The 20,847-nt window shown below is 46.4% G+C and overlaps 1 protein-coding gene across 1 annotated transcript in view; it reads right to left on the minus strand.

Annotated features, from left to right (window-relative positions):
• Positions 1–18,832, minus strand: part of GNG12 (G protein subunit gamma 12) — a 47,837-nt gene extending 29,005 nt beyond the window's left edge. The window contains exon 1 of the mRNA XM_038753276.1: positions 18,781–18,832. The gene's annotated coding sequence lies outside the window, so the exon portion shown is untranslated. The remainder of the gene's footprint in view (positions 1–18,780) is intronic.
• Positions 18,833–20,847: the final 2,015 nt, after the last annotated feature.

Raw genomic sequence — 20,847 nt, forward strand, 5'->3', positions numbered from 1 at the left:
GGGCTCACAGTCTTAATCCCCATTTGACAGATGAGGTAACTGAGGCCCAGAGAAGTTAAATGACTTGCCCAAAGTCACACAGCTGACAATTTGCAGAGCTGATATTTGAACCCATGAACTCTGACTCCAAAGCCCGTGCTCTGCCCACTGAGCCATGCTGCTTCTCAATATGTAGCTTCGGTTTTTTATGGTATTTTTTAAGCGCTTACTATGGGTCAAACACTGTTCTAAGTGCTGGGATAGGAACAAATGCACAAATTGTATAGTTTATACAATGATATGTAGAAAAGTACATCGGGCCTCACGATCTAAGTGGAGGGAGAACAGATATCCCCATTTTACAGTTGAAGAAACTGAGGTCCAGAAAAGTGAAGTGACTTGCCCAAGGTTACATTCCTCCTCCCCCTTGGCTTCAAGGCTGTCCATCACCTCGCCCCCTCCTACCTCACCTCCCTTCTCTCCTTCTCCAGCCCACCCCGCACCCTCCGCTCCTCTGCCGCTAATCTCCTCACCGTACCTCGTTCTCGCCTGTCCCGCCATCGACCCCGGCCCACGTCATCCCCCGGGCCTGGAATGCCCTCCCTCTGCCCATCCACCAAGCTAGCTCTCTTCCTCCCTTCAAGGCCCTGCTGAGAGCTCACCTCCTCCAGGAGGCCTTCCCAGACTGAGCCCCTTCCTTCCTCTCCCCCTCGTCCCCCTCTCCATCCCCCTCATCTTACCTCCTTCCCTTCCCTAAAGCACCTGTATATATGTATATATGTTTGTACATATTTATTACTCTATGTATTTATTTATTTTACTTGTACATATCTATTCTATTTATTTTATTTTGTTAGTATGTTTGGTTTTGTTCTCTGTCTCCCCCTTTTGGACTGTGAGCCCACTGTTGGGTAGGGACCGTCTCTATATGTTGCCAACTTGTACTTCCCAAGCGCTTAGTACAGTGCTCTGCACATAGTAAGAGCTCAATAAATATGATTGATTGATTGATTGATTGATTACACAGCAAGCAACTGGCGGAGCCGGAATGAGAACCCAAGTGCTTCTGACTCCCAAGCCCCTGCTCTCTCCGCTAGCCACGCTGCTTCCTTAGAAACTTCCAAAGTACCACTTAGCTTCCAGAGGGGTGACAGGCTATTGCCCTCTGCAGGGTAAAGAGACTGTGATTTTTACAGTGAACCCATTGAGCTGCACACCTCCTGCAACACCTTCACGTTTTGGCATTCCCCAACTTCCCCTACCGGAACAAAACCTCGCGAATGGGTAGGGCTCTCTGCGTGCTGGGAGAATTACTGCGGCTGCCTGGGAATGTACGCTATGCAAACAATGCTGGCACAAGCCACTGCAATCCAGTACGCTTGGACACTGGAGTCAGCCAACCCAGAGACCTCCCTGTTCCCAGCTCCTGGGTGGCATGCACCCAGGGACTTCAGGGCTTCCTTTCTCCTACTCTGAAAAATGGCAGGTAATAATAATTATGACATTCATTAAGCACTGTACTAAGGGCTGACCTCCTTAGTTTCCAGGCAAAGCTTTGTGGGAGGAGGAGGGGAGGCTCTCTGTAGGCAAGGGGGAGAGGAGAGCAAAAGAAAAAAATAGACGAAGGGCACAAATATTTGCCCCTCAGGGGGGAAGACCGAATGGGAGAAGGCTGTAAGGCTGTACAAGGAGCTGTACTTACCTCTAACATAGCTTCATCAGGAGCACTGTACCAAAGGGTGATACAGTAATAACAATAATTGTGGTATTCGTTAAGCGCTTACTATATGCCAGGCACTGTACTAAGAGCTGGAGTGGATACAAGCAAATAAGGTTGGACACAGTCCCTGTCCCACATGGGGCTCACCGTCTTAATCCCCATTTCATAGAAGAGGGAACAGAGAAAGTTCATTCATTCATTTATTTGATCGTATTTATTGCGCTTAACTGTGTGCCGAGCACTGTACTAAGCGCTTGGAAAGTACAATTCGGCAACAGAGACAATTCCTATCCAACAAAGGGCTCACAGTCTAGAAGGGGGGGACGGACAAAAAAACAAGTAAACAGGCATCAATAGCATTGAAATAAATAAATAGAATTATAGATATATACACACCATTAATAAGTAGAATAATAAATATGTACATATATACACAAGTGCTGTGGGTGGGGAGGGGGGTAGATCAGAGGGAGGGAATCGGGGCGATGAGGAGGGGAGGAGGAGCAGAGGAAAAGGGGGGCTCAGTCTGGGAAGGCCTCCTGGAGGAGGTGAGCTTTCAATAGGACTTTGAAGGGGGGAAGTGTGGTTGTTAGGCGATGTGAGGAGGGAAGTCATTCCAGGACAGAGGTAGGATGTGGGCCAGGGTCGGCGGCTGGACAGGCGTGTAAACAGGCAAGAAGTGCTGGGACAGGTAAGAAGTGAAGTGACTTACCCAAGGTCACTCAGCAGTGAGAAGCAGAGCAGCGTTGGAGCAGATGAGAAGAGAAACTGTTCCCACTGTTGCTGCTCCAGAGTTGTGCCTCTTTGAGGAGAGCAAGGAGCAGTGCTGCAAATCCAGAGCCCTAAACCCACTGTGGCCAAGGAATGCGTCTGTTATATTGTTTTACTGTACTCTCCCAAGCGCTTAGAACAGTGTTCTGCACATGTTAAGCGCTCAAGAAATATCACTGACTGACTGACTAAACTCCAGGATATGGTGATGGTGGTGGCAGCCATTTCTCTGGTCCCTTGCTCTCGCTCGTGCCATGCTGCTCCCTTAGTCCTTAGCTCGGTATTCCAAGAGAAGCGGATTGGTCTAATGGACAGAGCACAGGGCTGGGAGTCACAGGACCTGAGTTCTAATCCTGACTCTGCCACCTGTCTGCTATGTGACCTTGGGTGGGTCACTGGTTTCTCTGTACCTCAGTTCCCTTATCTGCAAAAGAGGGATTAGACTGTGAGCCCCATGTGGGACATGGATTGGGTCCAACCTGATCAAGTTGTACCTACCCCTATAGGACAGTTCCTGGACCATAGTAAGTGCTTAAGAAATACCATAAAAAAAATCAATGGTATTTACTGAGTACTACCGTGTGCAGAGGTCTGTACTAAGCATGCTTGGGTGAGTACAATATGATAAAGTTGGCAAACATGATCCCTGCTCTCAAGGGCAGGGTGAGGGGGTGGTGGGGAGAGAGAGAGATTGCGTGCAGGGGGGAGGGACTAGAATGACCAGGAGAAGTCTTGAGTTTAAAGGGCTGGAAGGGCACCAAGGGGAAGCAGGGAGCTGAGTGCGAGGATGAAATAATTTCAAGGGAAAACCTCCAGGTGGGAGAGTTACCATTTCAAAATGCAAGTCAGAGCAGGGGGAAGGAAGGACACTGTGGATTGGATACAGCACGGGGCTGGGAGTCAGAAGGTCATGGGTTCTAATCCCTGCTCTGCCACGTGCCTGCTGTGTGGCCTTGGCCAAGTCATTTCACTTCTCTATGCCTCAGTTATCTCATCTGTAAAATGGGGATTAAGACTACAAGCCCCATAATAATAATAAATAATGATGTCATTTGTTAAGCACTTACTACGTGCCAAGCACTGTTCTAAGTGCTGGGGGCGGGGGGGATAGAGAGTAATCAGATTGTCCCACATGGGGCTCACAGTCTTAATCCCCATTTTCCAGATGAGGCAACTGAGGCACAGAAAAGTTAAGTGACTTTCCCAAAGTCACACAGCTGACAAGTGGCAGAGCAGGATTAGAACCCATGACCTCTGACTCCCAAGCCCGTGCTCTTTCCACTGAGCCATGCTGCTTTGCTGAATATGGGGCAGGGACTATGTCCAATCCAATTTGCCTGTATGCACCCCAGTGCTTAGTACAGTGCCTGGCACGTGGTAATCACTTAACAAATACCCCAATTATTATTTTTAATATTATTATTTGGTGTTTCTGAGGAAACCGTCCACTGGCTGGCTCTCCTTTCAAGAAAAGCTAGCGGAGCTTTCCCTTATTAGGTAACAACAGCACATGCCACTCGGAGTTTCGTGTTCCCAGCAAGATGGGAATCACATGACACTTACTCACGGCTGCGGACCGGCAAGCTCGGGAGAGGCTCCCGACGCCAGAACGCGAAGGGAGCGGTCGGTGATCCCAGAGAGGAGTCCAAGCAGGCCGGCCTGCTCTGCCGGAGCAAGAATGTTCTCTCTCTAGGTGGTGGTAGTGCGTGAGATTCTGGGGAACGGCCTGTTTAATAACTGCGCTGTTGCCAAGTGACCGCCTTTCGAAAATTCAGGCCGTTCCAAAAAATCAACACCCTTGTTCCCTGACTGCAACCAGTTGTGCAATCTGTTCGGGAGCTGATCTGTTTTCAAAGGATGAATACCTGCCCCCGCCCTCCTCGACGAGCAGAAAATAGAAACAATGACCAGCGGGACTAATAATTTTCAGGGGAGCAGGAAAATCGAGTTTGGTAGCCCTGGTCTGATCGGCTGTAATTTGTAACAATGAAAGGTGGAGAGGAAAAGCAGAGCTATTGCCTTGGAAGCGTGCTATGGGTCTTTGAATTGAGCCAGTTTTATTCTTCCAAGAAGCATCACCCAGCTCTCTGATCCTCCTTGGGGGCTCGGGTGGGAACTCTTTTATGTTTTAGGGTACCGTTCCTGATGCTTGAAATCCATATTATTCATTCAATCTTATTTATTGAGCGCTTACTGACTGCAGATCACTGTACTAAGTGCTTGGGAGAGTACAATACAACATTACACTTATACACACACACCCCACCTACCTAGGCTTCAGTGCTTACTGTGTGCAGAGCACTGTACTAAGCGCTTGGGAGAGTACAATGCAATAATAAACAGACACATTCCCTATCCACAATGAGCTAACTGTCTAAGAGTCCTTCTACAGCACCACTGAAGGTGAAATTTGAAATTCCCCTCTGGGCATGTTTATGTGACAGTGCTCTGCACACAGTAAGCACTCAATAAATATGATTGAATGAATTGAAAAGCCCAGCAGGCCCCACAATTGCAGCTGTTCCTCATTGCACCGTTAAGGTCAATTTTTATCTTGGGATACCGGATTTGTCCCCGTTCTACCCTGTGGCCCAGGAGGGCAGCCACAGAGTTCAACTCTTCCTTCAAAACCCTGCCTGGAGAATGGTCCAATCAATCAATCAATCAATCGTATTTATTGAGCGCTTACTATGTGCAGAGCACTGTACTAAGTGCTTGGGAAGTACAAATTGGCAACACATAGAGACAGTCCCTACCCAACAGTGGGCTCACAGTCTAAAAAGGGGGAGACAGAGAACAGAACCAAACATACCAACAAAATAAAATAAATAGGATAGAAATGTGCAAGTAAAATAAATAAATAAATAAATAAATAGAGTAATAAATATGTACAACCATATATACATATATACAGGTGCTGTGGGGAAGGGAAGGAGGTAAGATGGTCCAGAGCTCGGCATTCACAGTGAAGATCTGCAGCCTGGGCAACCGATAGTCATGAATCTCAAGAGCTCTCATTTCAGACTCCTCTAAGAAAATCGTCTCCTTGCTTGGTCCTAGAAAGCTAGCTTCCTTCCCTGCTGGACCCTGGGACATGCTCCAGGCATCCCATTGACTACCATTTTTAAAAAAATGGTATTTGTTAAGCCCCTCTCAAGGTCGCACCTGGAGAGTTTCCAGTACTCTACCAGTCTTGACCAAGGCAGGGAGAGTCAAGCAGAAGCCTACCCATTCCATTCCAGTGAGAAGCAATGTGGCTCAGTGGAAAGAGCCCGGGCTTGGGAATCAGAGGTCATGGGTTCTAATCCAGGCTGTGCCACATGTCTACTGTGTGACCTTGGTAAAGTCACTTAACTTCTCTGTGCCTCAATTACCTCAACTGTAAATTGGGGATTAAGACTGTGAGCCCCAAGTGGGACAACCTGATCACCTTGTATCCCCCCCAGAGCTTAGAACAGTGCTTCACACATAGTGAGCGCTTAGCAAATGCCATTATTATTATTATTGTTATTATTATTATTCCTAGCTTGGCCAGTGGCTAGCAAGTGGAAGGCAATCTGCTACAAGTCAAAACTCACCCGTGCTGGGCAGCAGCGAAATGGCAGAGTCGAAGGCGGAGACTTGAGCTTACTGCGCGGAAGGCAGCAGTGGTAAACCACTTCCAGATTCTTACCAAGAAAACTATGATCCACTACCAGAACGATTGCAGATGGAGAGGGAAGTATTCTGGGAGAGATGTGTCTGTGGTGTCGCTATGGGTGGGAATCGACTCAACGGCGTAAGACAATATTTGTTAAGTGCTATGTACCCGGTACTGTGCTAAGCTCTGGGGTAGATACAGGATAGGCACAGTCCATTTTCCACATGGGGCTCACTGTCCTAATCTCCATTTTACAGATGAGATAACTGAGGCATAGAGAAATTTTGTTTTGCTTTTTGAAATGCTATTTGTAAATCCTTACTATGAGAAGCAGCTTGGCTTAATGGAAAGAGCCTGGGCTTGGGAGTCAGAGGTAGTGGGTTCTAATCCTAGCTCTGCCGCTTGTAGGCTGTGTGACTTTGGGCAAGTCACTTAACTTCTCTGGGCCTCAGTTACCTCATCTGTAAAATGGGGATGAAGACTGTGAGCCCCACGTGGGACAACCTGATTACCTTGTACCTACCCCAGTGCTTAGAACAGCGCTTGGTGCTTAACAAATACCAACATTATTATTATTATGTACCAGGCACTGTACTTAGCACTGGGGTAATCAGATTGGACCACAGTCCATGTCATTCATTCAGTCGTACTTATTGAGTACTTACTGTGTGCAGAGCACTGTGCTAAGCGCTTGGGGGAGTACAATACAACAATAAATGGACACATTCCCTGCCCACAAAGAGCTTACAGTCCAGAGGGCCCACATGGGGCTCACAGTCTTAATCCCCATTTTATGGATGAGGGGACTGAAGCTCAGAGAAATGAAGTGACTTGCCCAATGTCCCACAGCAGACAAGTGGTTGAGCTGGAATTAGAGCCTAGGTCCATGCGCTATCCACTAGGTCATTCGGGGTTTCTTCCCTGCCTTCAGAGCGAATCCCAGGGCTGGGGGAGGAGGGGACGTTCTCTCACGCTGATAAGGAGAAAAGAAGATGGGTTTACACTGGGTTAGATCTCTGGGTTGGGAGGATAAGGTCTGCAGTTTGCCCTAATAATCAGGCTTTATCAAGACTGGAAGAGGATATAAAGTTCAGGGCTAGGGTTGTAAAGTTCTGAGTTCCAAATGGGGGTGGGAGGAAAAACTGGAGGAAAGTCGGGCGGCGGGGGTTGGGGGGAGAGAAGGAGGGGGAGGGCAACAAGGCACATGGATAATTCCCAGCATTCATGTAAACATTCCCTTCCCCTTCATAAGAGTATTTTTAAGAATATGGCAGCACATTCATTCATTCGTACTTAAAAAGCGCTTACTGGGTACAGTGCACTGTACTAAGCACACTTACACCAGGTTGGGGGAAGGGGAGGATGGCTTGGGGAGGTCTTTACAGCATAGGAACCCTCTGCCCTCCCAAAACTATCTTTGTGTGTGTGACCTCAGTTTCCTGGCTCCAGTTCCACCACTGTCTTGAGCTGGGAAGATTGAGCTGGAAAACTCCAACTGAGGCTAGGGACCAGTAAAGTGTGGAGGCAGACTGAACCCCTGAGAGACCAAGACAGAATTTTGCTAATATCCACCCCTTGGCAAAGCACCCCAAGCCCAACGAATCCCAACCCCCTCTGAAACCAAACCCTGGCCCCCTGAATCCTACAGGGGCCTTCAGAGGAAGGAACAGAGGTGACCAGAGCCCCTGGGCATTTATCTCTTGATCTAAGACACAGAGAATCGTGCATAGCCAGCAAACACCAGCGCTGAGGGTTTTAAAGCCTCCTGACCCAGGGGGTGGGTAAGCTTGAAAGGTCTCCTATTTCTTGGTAGGACGGAAAGGGAGGCCATGAGTGGAATATGAAGAAAATCTAGTTCCCACGAGCGTGTGCGCATGCATGTATGTGCTGGGCTGACTTAGGGGGCAGGGGGATTTGGTATCTTGACATCTCTTTAGACCTGCACCTCTGGGGACCTTCCCCAAGAAATCTTATACATCGGGGTCCCTGGTTTCACCTTCAGCTTAAAGAGCACCCCGCAAACAAGTAGTGAAAAATACCGCTAATCATGTAGGAACTCAATACATCGAACCTGTGCTTGTGACTGATTTTCCAAGAGGGATCCAAGTGGCCCAGAGAATCAACATGGCCTAGTGGATAGAGCATGGATCTGGAAGAGGATCTGAGTTCTGACTCTCCCGCCTCTGACACCCCTCTCTCATGCTGTTCCCCCCAGCCGGGAACTCCCCCATCCCCAAATCCCAACCTCTCCCCATTGTCAAAGGCTGAAATCCCGCCTCCTCAAGGAAGCCTTCCCCGATAGATTCCCAACATCTTGCGCTGTGTCTAACAGCCACGTCTTAGTGCTAATCCCTCGGTACTTAGGGATAGCTCATCATTTGCCTAGTTCTTTCCCAACACACTGCCACAATTTGTGTCTGTCTCTGTCCCTCCATTAGGATAGGTCTTGCATCAGGTCTTGCATCCCAGCTCTGCCAATTGTCAGCTGAGTGACTTTGGGCAAGTCACTTCACTTCTCTGTGCCTCAGTTCCCTCATCTGTTAAATGGGGATGAAGAATGTGAGCCCCCTGTGGGACAGCCTCATCACCTTGTAACCTCCCCATCACTTAGAACAGTGTTTTGTACATAGTAAGCGCTTAATAAATGCCATTATTATTATTATTATCACTGGAACTCTTTCAAGTGCCCCTCTAGACTGTAAGCAAGTTATGGGCAGGGAATGTGTCCGTTTACCATCACATTGTACTCTCCCAAGAGCTCTTACTACAGTGTTTTGCATTCAGTAAGTGCTCAATAAATACCACCGAATGAATGAATGTGTTTGTTATATTGTATTCTCCCAAGCACACAGCAAGCACTCAATCACTACAAGTGCCTGAAATGCCACTAACTGATCTGCTGAGGTGGTTGAGTTCAGATTCAGCGGGGCAAGGGCAGACAAAAAGCAAGTTGGAGTTTCAGAAGAATGCTTTATTGTGGTTTGATTCACCCTTCCCAATCATTCCCGGTCCCCCGCACTGTTTCACACTGGAAGGCAAAGGCCCTCACAGCCACGGCAAGCTGGGCTCCTTTGCTCCTGCTGGACACTACTATTTTTCTCATTTCCCTGGGTATCTCTCAAGGACCAAGATCCTTTTTTTAACGGTGTTTGTTAAATGCCTACTATGTGTCAGGCACTGCTCTAAGCACTGGGGTAGAAACAAATTAATCAGGTTGGCTACAGTCCCTGTCTCACTTGGGGCTCGGTCTTAATCCCCATTTTTCAGATGAAGGAACGGAGGCACAGAGAAGAAAGGTGAGAAGGAGTGGAGGGGGGAATGAGGAGGGCAGAGAGATAGATAAATATTTTGAGAGAAAGAGAGAGAAGTGTTAAGGGGAAATCACACGTTTTGTAAAAGACCTTCCCCAAGTAATTACTAGTCTTCAGCACTTCCATCTTTGTTTTTAATAGTATTTGTTAAGCGCTTACTATGTGCCAGGCACTGTTCTAAGCCCTGGGGTAGATACAAGTTAAGAAGGCTGAACACAGTCCCATTTTACAGGTGAGGTAACTGAGGCTCAGAGAAGTGAAGTGATTTGCCCCAAAACACACAGCGGACCAGTGGCAGAGTCAGGAATAGAATCCAAGCTTGTTCTTTATCTGCTGCTTCTCTCTCAGCCTCAAGCAGAAGCCCCCAACATACCTTGGTCTCTTGTACTTCCCAAGCGCTCAGTACAGTGCTCTGCACACAGTAAGTGCTCAATAAATACGATTGAATGAATGAATGAAGGGATATATGTGTGTGAGAAAGATATCTGAAAGCCACCTTGGTTTAAAGAAGGAAAAAGGATCTGTAGTATAGGTGGTAGGAAAGAAAAATTTATTTTCCCTCCAAGGGAGGCTATGATAAAGACCTAAATTAAAGCTGCAGCCCAGTGTTAAGAGCCTGGGCTTGGGCGGACCTGGGTTCTAATTTGACCTCTGCCACTTGTCTGCTGTGTGACCTAGGGTAAGTCACTTCATTTCTCCATGCCTCAGTTGCCTCACCTGTAAAATGGGAATTAAGACTATGAGCTCCATGTGGGACATGGACTGTATCCAACCTGACTAGCGTATATCTACCCCAGTGTTTATTACAATGCATGGCACAGAGCAAGCGCTTAGCAAATACCACTAAAAAATTACATGTGCTAATATGTGCTATGTACTAGAGAAGCAGCATGGCTCAGAGGAAAGAGCATGGGCTTGGGAGTCAGAGGTTGTGGGTTCTAATCCTGGCTCTGCCACTTGTCGGCTGTGTGACTTTGGGCAAGTCACTTAACTTCTCTGTGCCTCAGCTACCTCATCTGGAAAATGGGGATGAAGATGTGAGCCCCATGTGGGACAACCCGATTACCCTGTATCTTCTACCCAGTACTTAGAACGTGCTTGGCACATAGTAAGCACTTAACAAACACCAAAATTATTATTATTATTATTACTATGTGCTAATACTTGGGGTAAATACAATTCAATCTGATCAGACACAGACCCTGTCTTCCACGAGGCTGACAATCTAAGAGGGAGGGAGAAAAGGTATCATTCCCATTTTCAGATGAGGAAATTGAGGCACAGAGTGGTTAAGTGACTTATCCAAGATCACCCAGCAGGCCAGAGGCAGCACTGGGATTAGAACCCAGGTCTCCTGGCTCTTTCCACTACGCCATGCTGTTTCAAGGTGCCTCCCTCATTTACCAGATTGGGCTGGGGAACTTGCTCCCTTTGGTCTTCCCCCCTCCCAGCCCCAAAGCACTATGTAATAATAATAATAATGGTGGCATTTGTTAAGCGCTTACTACGTGCAAAGCACTGTTCTAAGCGCTGAGGAGGTTACAAGGTAATCAGGTTGTCCCACGGGGTGCTCATAGTTTTAATCCCCATTTTACAGATGAGGTAACTGAGGCACAGAGAAGTTAAGTGACTTGCCCAAAGTCACACAGCTGACAGTTGGTGGAGCTGGGATTTGAACCCATGACCTCTGACTCCAAAACCCCGGGCTCTTTCCACTGAGCCACGGTGGTTCTCCAATATACGATTGGATGGATGGATGAAAATAAGAAATCCTGCCCCAAAAGAGGCTTATTCTCAGAAAACCTTGCAGGGCTTCAAAGCTCTGTGGGCGGCAGCGTTTGGTCAGCGGCCCCCGGAGGACAGCGCCTCCCGCAGGCTGGTCCGGGTAGTGCAGCGATTTCTCCGGCCGATGACACCACGGCCGACACTGCCACCTAGTGGAGAAACCCGTAAAAAGCAGGAGACACCCCCCCCTTTAATAGGTTTTTTAAGGCTATTTGCTATTCATTCATTCATTTAATCGTATTTATTGATCGCTGGCTGTGTGCAGAGCATCATCATCATCATCATCAATCGTATTTATTGAGCGCTTACTGTGTGCAGAGCACTGTACTAAGCGCTTGGGAAGTCCAAGTTGGCAACAAATAGAGACCGTCCCTACCCAACAGTGGGCTGGCTCACAGTCTAAAAGGGGGAGACAGAGAACAAAACCAAACATACTAACAAAATAAAATAAATAGAATAGATATGAACGAATAAAATAAATAAATAAATAAATAGAGTAAAAAATATGTACAAACATATATACATATATACAGGTGCTGTGGGGAAGGGAAGGAGGTAAGATGGAGGGATGGAGAGGGGGACGAGGGGGAGAGGAAGGAAGGGGCTCAGTCTGTTTTTTAAGGCTATTTGTTATTCATTCATTCATTTAATCGTATTTATTGATCGCTGACTGTGTGCAGAGCATCATCATCATCATCATCAATCCTATTTATTGAGCGCTGACTGTGTGCAGAGCACTGTACTAAGCACTTGGGAAATACAAGTTGGCAACATATAGAAACAATCCCTACCCAATAGTGGGCTCACAGTCTAAAAGGGGGAGACAGAGAACAAAACCAAACATAGTAACAAAATAAAATAAATAGAATAGCTATGTACAAGTAAAATAAATAAATAAATAAATAGAGTAATAAATATGTACAGACATATATCCATATATACAGGTGCTGTGGGGAAGGGAAGGAGGTAAGATGGGGGAATGGAGATGGGGACGAGGGGGAGAGGAAGGAAGGGGCTATTTAAAGCTATTTGTTATTCATTCATTCATTTAATCATATTTATTGATCGCTGACTGTGCGCAGAGCACTGTAGTAAACGCTTGGGAGAGTTCAACTGTGAGCCCATTTTAGACTGTGAGCCCACTGTTGGGTAGGGACTGTCTCTATATGTTGCCAACTTGTACTTCCCAACCACTTAGTACAGTGCTCTGCACACAGTCAGTGCTCAATAAATACGATTGATTGATGGATGGATTGATTCAACAGTTAGCACTCAATAAATAGCGGGGCTTAGTGGAAAGAGCCCGGGCTTAGGAGTCAGAGGTCGTTGGTTCTAATCCTGGCTTCAATCAATCAATCAATCAATCAATCAATCGTATTTATTGAGCGCTGACTGTGTGCAGAGCACTGTACTAAGCGCTTGGGAAGTACAAGTTGGCAACATATAGAAACAGTCCCTACCCAACAGTGGGCTCACAGTCTAGAAGGGAGAGACAGAGAACAAAACCAAACATATTAACAAAATAAAACAAATGCAATAGATATGTACAAGTAAAATAAATAAATAAATAGAGTAATAAATATGTGCAAACATATATACATATATACAGGTGCTGTGGGGAAGGGAAGGAGGTAAGACGGGGGAGATGGAGAGGGGGACGAGGGGGAGATGGAGGGGGGACAAGGGGGAGAAGAAGGAGGGGGCTCAATAATGATGGCATTTATTAAGTGCTTACTATGTGCAAAGCACTGTTCTAAGCGCTGGGGAGGTTACAGGGTGATCAGGTTGTCCCACGGGGGGCTCACAGTCTTAATCCCCATTTTACAGATGAGGGAACAGAGGCACAGAGAAGTCAAGCGACTTTCCCAAAGTCACCCAGCTGACAATTGGCAGAGCTGGGATTTGAACCCATGACCTCTGACTCCAAAGCCCGGGCTCTTTCCACTGAGTCACGCTGTCTACTGTGTGACCTTGGGCAAGTCATTTAACTTCTCTGAGCCTCAGTTCCCTCATCTGGGGATTAAGATTGTGAGCCCCACGTGGGACAACCTGATCAGGTAGGGACCGTCTCTGTATGTTGCCGACTTGTACTCCCCAAGCACTTAATACAGTGCTCTGCACACAGTAAGTGCTCAATAAATATGATTGAATGAATGAATGATCACCTGGTATCCCCCCCCAGTGCTTAGAACAGTGCTTTGCATATAGTAAGCGCTTAACAAATGCCATTATTATTATTATGATTGAATGAATGAATGGACACATTTCCTTCCCACAATGAGCGTTATGCGCTTACTATGTGCCAGACACTGTTCTAAGCGCAGGGGTAATAATAATAATAATAATAATAATGGCATTTGTTAAGCACTTACTATGTGCAGAGCACTGTTCTAAGCACTGGGGGAGTTACAAGGTGATCAAGTTGTCCCACGTGGGGCTCACAGTCTTAACCCCCATTTTACAGATGAGGTAACTGAGGCTCAGAGAAGTTAAGTGACTTGCCCAAGGTCACACAGCAGACATGTGGTGGAGTGGGGATTCGAACCCATGGCCTCTGACTCCAAAGCCCGTGCTCTTTCCACTGAGCCACGCTGCTCCTGTAGATAGAGGCTGGACACAGTTCCTGTCCCACATGGAGCTCACAGTCTTCATCCCCATTTTACAGATGAGGTCGCTGAGGCCCGGAGAAGCGAAGTAACTTCATTCATTCATTCAATTGTATTTATTGAGTGCTTACTGTGTGCAGAGCACTGTACTAAGCGCTTGGGAAGTACAAGTTGGCAACATATAGAGACGGTCCCTACCCAACAACAGGCTCATAATCTAGAAGGGGGAGACAGACAACAAAACAAAGCATGCGGACGGGTGTCATCAGAATAAATAGAAATAAGGCTAGATGCACATGCCCCGGGTCACACAGCAGACAATTGGCTGAGCCGGGACTAGAACCCAGGTCCTTCCTACTCGCAGGCCCATGCTCTATCCACTAGACCACACTGCTTCAGTTCTTAAGTGCTATGTGCCAGACACTGTTGTAGACACTAGGGTAGATACAAGCTAATCAAGTGCCACACTGGGTACTCCCAGTCTTAATCCCCATTTTACATATGAAGAAAATGAGGCCCAGAGAAGTGAAGTGACTTCCCCAAGGTCAACTAGAAGACAAGTGGCGGAGGCAGGAATTAGAACCCAGGTCCTTCTGAGTCCCAGGCCTGTACTCTAGCCAATAAGCCACACTACTTCTTCACCCTCTGTGGATTTGGGGCCGGGGCAGTCTTCCTGGGAGCTCCTGGGTCCCTGAGGCGCACCAAACTTTGGCTCAGCAGGCACTGGCTACAGTTAACTGATCCGAGAGCTAACAGGTGCTGACATTTTCACTTTCAAAGCCCCAACTGACGCTCTTTGGCTGGCGAGCCAGCTCTGGTCATCGTGAAAGGGGCTGGCAGGGACTGGGATCTGGGCCCTGGCCTGTTCCTGCCTCTCATCTATCTCGCCGCTGACCTCTCGCCCACGCTCTGCCTCTGGCCTGGAACGCCCTCCCTCATCATCATCAATCATATTTATTGAGCATTTACTGTGTGCAGAGCACTGTACTAAGCACTTGGGAAGTCCAAGTTGGCAACATATAGAGACAGTCCCTACCCAACAGTGGGCTCACAGTCTAAAAGGGGGAGACAGAGAACAAAACCAAACATACAAATAAAATAAAATAAAATAAATAGTAAACATACTAACAAAATAAAATCTGACAGACCATCACTCTCCTGCCACTTCAAAGCCTTACTGAAGGCACATCTCCTCCAAGAGGCCTTCCCTGGATAAACCCTGTTGCTACTTTTAAAAATGGCCTTCGCATGGGGAAGTGGCGTAGAACGGGGTTAACTTTTTTTGTTTAAACGAGGCTTAGAACAGATGCGGATTTGAGTTATTAAATACTTGTCCCGTCTGCAGCTTGGAGCCTGCTCCCTGAGACACTCACCCACCCCAAGGAGAAGCATCCTGAACGATTCATCTCAACCCAAGCTTCCACCTGGAAATCACCGAGTCCCATTCCGGACAGTACTGGCTTTTATCCACCTTTACTGCCTGCCTCTGGGACTTTCTTACCCCTTCAAAAACCTGGGTTTCAGAACCCTGATTCATGAGAAAATGAGGGTTCTCCAGGGTGGCTGGATGCAGGGAGGAGGAGGGGAAGGGGTAAGTAAGACAACTCAGTGAATTAGGTTAAATATCGCTTAAGGTGGAAAGAAAAAGGTATCCAAAGGGTCAGGGAATACAATCAAGAACTATTAGTAAGGAATGTCAGATTTCTGGTTTTTTAACCTTAAACTGCATGATTCATTCATTCATTCAGATGTATTTGTTGAGCGCATACTGTGTGCAGAGCACTTGGGAGAGTACAATACAATAAGCAGACACATTCTGTGCCCACAACGAGCTTACAGTCTAGAGGGCTTACAGCCAAAATGGGTGGCATTCCCTCTCTCTTTCCCATTATTTTTGAGAGCAAAAAATTGGTCCAATGAAGAGCGGCTCACCAAGGACAAGACAAAAATGTAAATGAAATCTTTGTAAAGAGGGAGTTGGTAGTCTCTGGCTTCTAAGGAATCAGATGAATGAGGGCCAGGGAGTAAGGAGGGGGTGAAGGTGGGTAGAGGGCGGGACTTTAGGAGGGAAGATAATTTTTTTTATATCATGAAAAATGTCACATCTGGGTGACTTCACTTTCAATACGTTCCTTTTGATTCATTCATTCATTCATTCAATCGTATTTATTGAACGCTTACTGTACGTAGAGCACTGCACTAAGTGCTTGGGAAGTACAAATCAGCAACACATAGAGACGGTCCCTACCCAACAACGGGCTCACAGTCTAGAAGGGGGAGACGGACAACAAAACAAGTAGACAGGTTTCAATACTATCAGAATAAATAGAATTATAGCTACATACACATCATTAATAAAATAGAGTAATAAATATGTACAAATATACGCAATTTTCATCATCATTGATAAAGTACAAGCACTTGGAAGAAATGAAATCTATTCCTAAAAATTAATCAGTGGCATTAAGCAACTACTAGTCATAGCAGTAAAGGTATCTACTAGGTTCAGTGCACTGTTCTAAGCGCTTGGGGAGCATGACAGTGGTAAGACATGCATACCCTGTTCTCAAGGAGTTTACAATCTAGAGGATGAGGCAGACACATGGCAAACCTGGAGGAAACTGGAGGATAAAGCAGGAAGCAGTGCGAAAACACTAGGACAAAACTACTGAATAACTGGATGTACAGATAAAAAGGACATTTTCTACTTCAGCAAAAATACATAAGACATGAAGGCTGAGCATAGGGCTGGAGAGCTCGCTGTGGGCCGGGAATGTGTCTGATTATTGTTACACTGTACGCTCCTAAGCGCTTTAGTACAGTGGTTTGGGCACAGTAAATGTTCAATAAACACGGTTGAATGAATGAAAGTACTGACTAACCAGCAACCAGCCAACCCATCCACCAAACCCATCAGTGAAGGTGGCAGTTGGAAAAGAGGTTTTAAAAGTGCAGGGTGACACTATTTCCTAGGATTTGATTTTCCTTTTCCCCCTCGCTGGCCCCACTCAGCCTCGTTTAGAGTGGAAGCAAGGACTCTCCCCACAGTCTCTTGCAGCAGATCTTCCTGCTGAACATGCAGATGAAAGCCTGGCAAAGTCCATGTATAATTTCAAGCATCTGGACAGGATTAAAGTAATTTGGAGAGTTAGAAAGCACAATACCTACCATCTCAGTGTGTGATCTGCCAATACGGGAGAATTCTCGGTACTGAATTAGACTAATTTGAAAACTCTGCCAGCACAAAAAATAGCAGAGAAGGATGAGAATTGACCGCAGTCATAAGAGTCAAGACCTAGATATTGCCCCTTCCCCCACCAAAAAAAAGAGCTAATTTTTAACAGAGATGTGAACCGGAAAGCAGTGTGGCTTAGTGGATAGAGCACAGGCCTAAGGATCAGAAAAACCTTTCTTTTTTATTCTTTTATAGCATTTGTTAAGCACTTACTATATGCCAGGCACTGTTCTTAGTGTTAGGGGAAGATACAAGATAATCAGGCTGGACATAGTCCCTGTCCCACACAGGACTCACGGCCTTAATTCCCAATTTGCAGTTGAGGAAACTGAGGCTCAGAGAAGTGAAGTGACTTGTCCAAGGTCACACAGCAGACAAGTGGCGGAGCCGGGATTAGAATCCAGCTCCTTCTGATTCCCAGGCCCGGGCTCTAGGCACTAGGCCATGCTGCTTCTCTAAGTTTTCAAGACACCCTGAGTTCCAAAAGAAGCTGGAAGGCCAAGAATCCCTTCAGTCGGCCTGTGTAGGGAGTGTAAGCCAAGAGCCACCAGAGTGACCTCTGCCCGATGATTTGGGTGACTAAGTTGGGGAGTTAGTACTGCCAAATGGGAAGAGCAAGGAGTCAGGACTCCTGGCTTCTAGTCCCAGCTCTGCTACAGGTCTTTAGGACAAATCGCTTAACTTCTCTGGGCCTCAGTTTCCTCATCTGTAAAAGGGGGGAGAAGACCGTGAGCCCTGTGTGGGACCTAGGCTGGCTCTGTTCTCATTATCTTGTGTCTCCTCAGGGCTTATCCTAGAGTGAGCACTTCTATTATAATTGAGCAGGCACTTTTTCCAGAAGAAAGATCAAAGACTCAGGAGCATCTCAAGGACTCAAGGACTCAAGGTAGAGGAAGGGGACCCGGGATCAAAAGGGAGCTGTGATTCATGCAGGCCTCGAAGCCCAAGGGCAAGAAAAGTCAGACAGACAGTGTCTGGAGCAAAGTAAGCGCTTAACAAATACCACAATTATTATTATTATTATTATTATTATTATTGTTAGCACAGAGCAAGCACTTTGGAAATATAACAATTATGAGCATCTGTGGAGTTGCCAGGAGTCATTCAATTAATATAATAATAATTATTATTATTGTACTGGTGGTATTTTTTAAGTGATTACTATGTGCTGGACACTATATTAAGCACTGGGGTGAATAAAAGCAAATTGGGTTGGACACTGTCCCTGTCCCTTCTGGGACACACAGTTCTTCATCCCCATTTTACGGAGGAGGGAACTGAGGCCCAGAGAAGTGAAGTGACTCACCCTAGGTCACAGAGCAGACTCCAAGGCCCAGGCTCTATACACTAAGCCATGCTGTTCCTCAACAGTATGTATTAAGCATCTACAATGTGCCGAGGACTGTACTAAGTGCTTGGGATGGGACAAAAGAATTAGTAGTCACAGTTTCTACCCTCAAGGAGAGCCAGGCTTAGGTTTTAGGATTGAAGATTGAGGCTATGGAGAAGAAAGGGAAGAGCCGAAAGTCATCAAACCCTGAGGGTCCTGCATAGATCTCAGCTAGAAGAGACTTTTTTCATCTTTTAAAATCACAACTTCCTTGAAAATACAAAAGGGAATGTATAAATACTGTATCCATTACCAACAGACATGCCATCAATATAAAATACATTTTCCTGTTAGATATCAACCAGTAAGTTGTTCTTCAAGAATAAAACTCAGTAGAACTTACCAGAGTCTGGGGGAAATGATGGGTCTGGATTTAATAGTTCAGCAAATCTGAAAGAATCAAAAGACAAAAGTTTCAGTATCAAAGGAGATTGAGGTATTCTCCAGGATGCTTCTCTTCCACTTAAAAGGTGACCCAAAGTTAATTTAGCATCTCTCACAGTTGAGAGAGGTTTCTTCCCTCTGTGGGGTTTCAACTTTCAAAATGAACAAGGGTTTCTATTTCATATTTTAATCAAACCTTAACAGTCCAATTAGAATGTAACCTTCCTATGGTCAGTAAATATGTTTTGTGCTTTTGTTGATCTCCCATCTCCAAAGGGTTTAAATACCTTACATAACAGTCATTAGGTTCTTTAAAAATATCATTATTATTACTTCAGGTGCATGGCTGATTTATTTTCCAGTTGCTTATTTTAGTTTTCTATCATTGCATATATTCCTTTACTCATATACGTAGCACATTTGTGCATGCTTGCCTTTCCCATTGCCCTCTAACCTCCTTGAGGGCAGGAGCACATTTTATGTCTTCTGTATATTCCCAAACACCTACTACAGTGTCCTATGGGCAAGTGCTCAATGAACACATTTAATTACAATGATTTATATAGGATGGAAGTCTGAGGCAGGTTCTCTTATCTGTACAAAGATGACCATGTATCATTTTCCCCTCTAGACTGTAAGCTCATTGTGGGCAGGGAATGTGTTTGTTACATTGTTATACCGTACTCTCCCACGTGCTTAGTACAGTGCTCTGCACACAGTAAGCTCTCAATAAAGACGGTTGACATTTTTGGCAGGGAACCTGTCTACCAACTCTGTTGTCATGTATTCTATCAAGCACTTACTAAGTGCTCTGCACACGGTAATTGCTCAAATACCATTGATTGATTTAGGAGCAGGAGCAGCACGAGAAGCAGCATGGCCTAGTGGAAAGAGCACGGGTTGGGAGTCAGAGGACCTGGATTCTAATTCCATTCTGGCCACTCGCCTGCTGTGTGGCCTTGGGCAAGTCACTTCTCTTCTCTGTGACTCAGTTACCTCCTCTGTAAAATGGGGATTAAGACTGTGAGCCTCAGGTGGGACAGGGACTGTGTCCACCCCAGAGCTTAGTACAGCGCAGGCACACAGTGAGTGCTTAACAAATACCAGAATAATAATAATAATAATGATGATGATGGCATTTGTTAAGTGCTTACTATGTGCAAAGCACTGTTCTAAGCACTGGGGAGGTTACAGGGTGATCAGGTTGTCCCACGGGGGGTTTACAGTCTTAATCCCCATTTTACAGATGAGGTAACTGAGGCACAGAGAACCAATCAAACAATTGTATTTATTGAGCGCTTACTGTGTGCAGAGCACTGTACTAAGCGCTTGGGAAGTACAAGTTGGCAACATATAGAGACAGTCCCTATCCAACAGTGGGCTCACAGTCTAGAAGAAGTTAAGTGACTTGCCCAAAGTCACCCAGCTGACAATTGGCGGAGCCAAGATTTGAACCCACGACCTCTGACTCCAAAGCTCATGCTCTTTCCACTGAGCCACGCTGCTTGGCCACATGGCCTTCCTCCTCAGGTTGTCAGAACCAGAGGGAACGGCATGACACTCTGGGTATTCGGTGTCTCCGGCTGCCTTGGAGAACGCTAAGGGCGACAGGGAAGGCGGGTCCAGTGAGGGCTAGGACTGCAGGACAGGGCCTGTCTTCATCGCTCCCTTCAGACCCGTCAGGGAGAGGCACAGGACGCTCCTCTGAGGAAGCCGGACAGAGCTTCTCGCCTGGAGCTCGCCCAACAAAGGCAGCTTGTTCACCATCATCATCTCTATGGCCACTCTGTACCACGGGACAGAAAGATCTCACAGAGCTCGCCCGGCCCGCGGCAGAATCCAACGATTCGGTCAAGCTCGATTTGAATCTGCGCTCGGCTCTGGGCGATAATACGCTTATTGTGCCCCGCTGAGCTGTCCTGATGAGCCAATTTCAAGGATGCTAAAGAAAGGACCGCCGGTGGGTCTCAAAAGTAAATGAGTGAGCGTGAAGGAGAAAATAAACAACACCCTGCTTCCCGTGCTC

The sequence above is a fragment of the Tachyglossus aculeatus genome, chromosome 10 (assembly GCF_015852505.1).
Source record: "Tachyglossus aculeatus isolate mTacAcu1 chromosome 10, mTacAcu1.pri, whole genome shotgun sequence".
Lineage (NCBI taxonomy): Eukaryota > Metazoa > Chordata > Mammalia > Monotremata > Tachyglossidae > Tachyglossus > Tachyglossus aculeatus.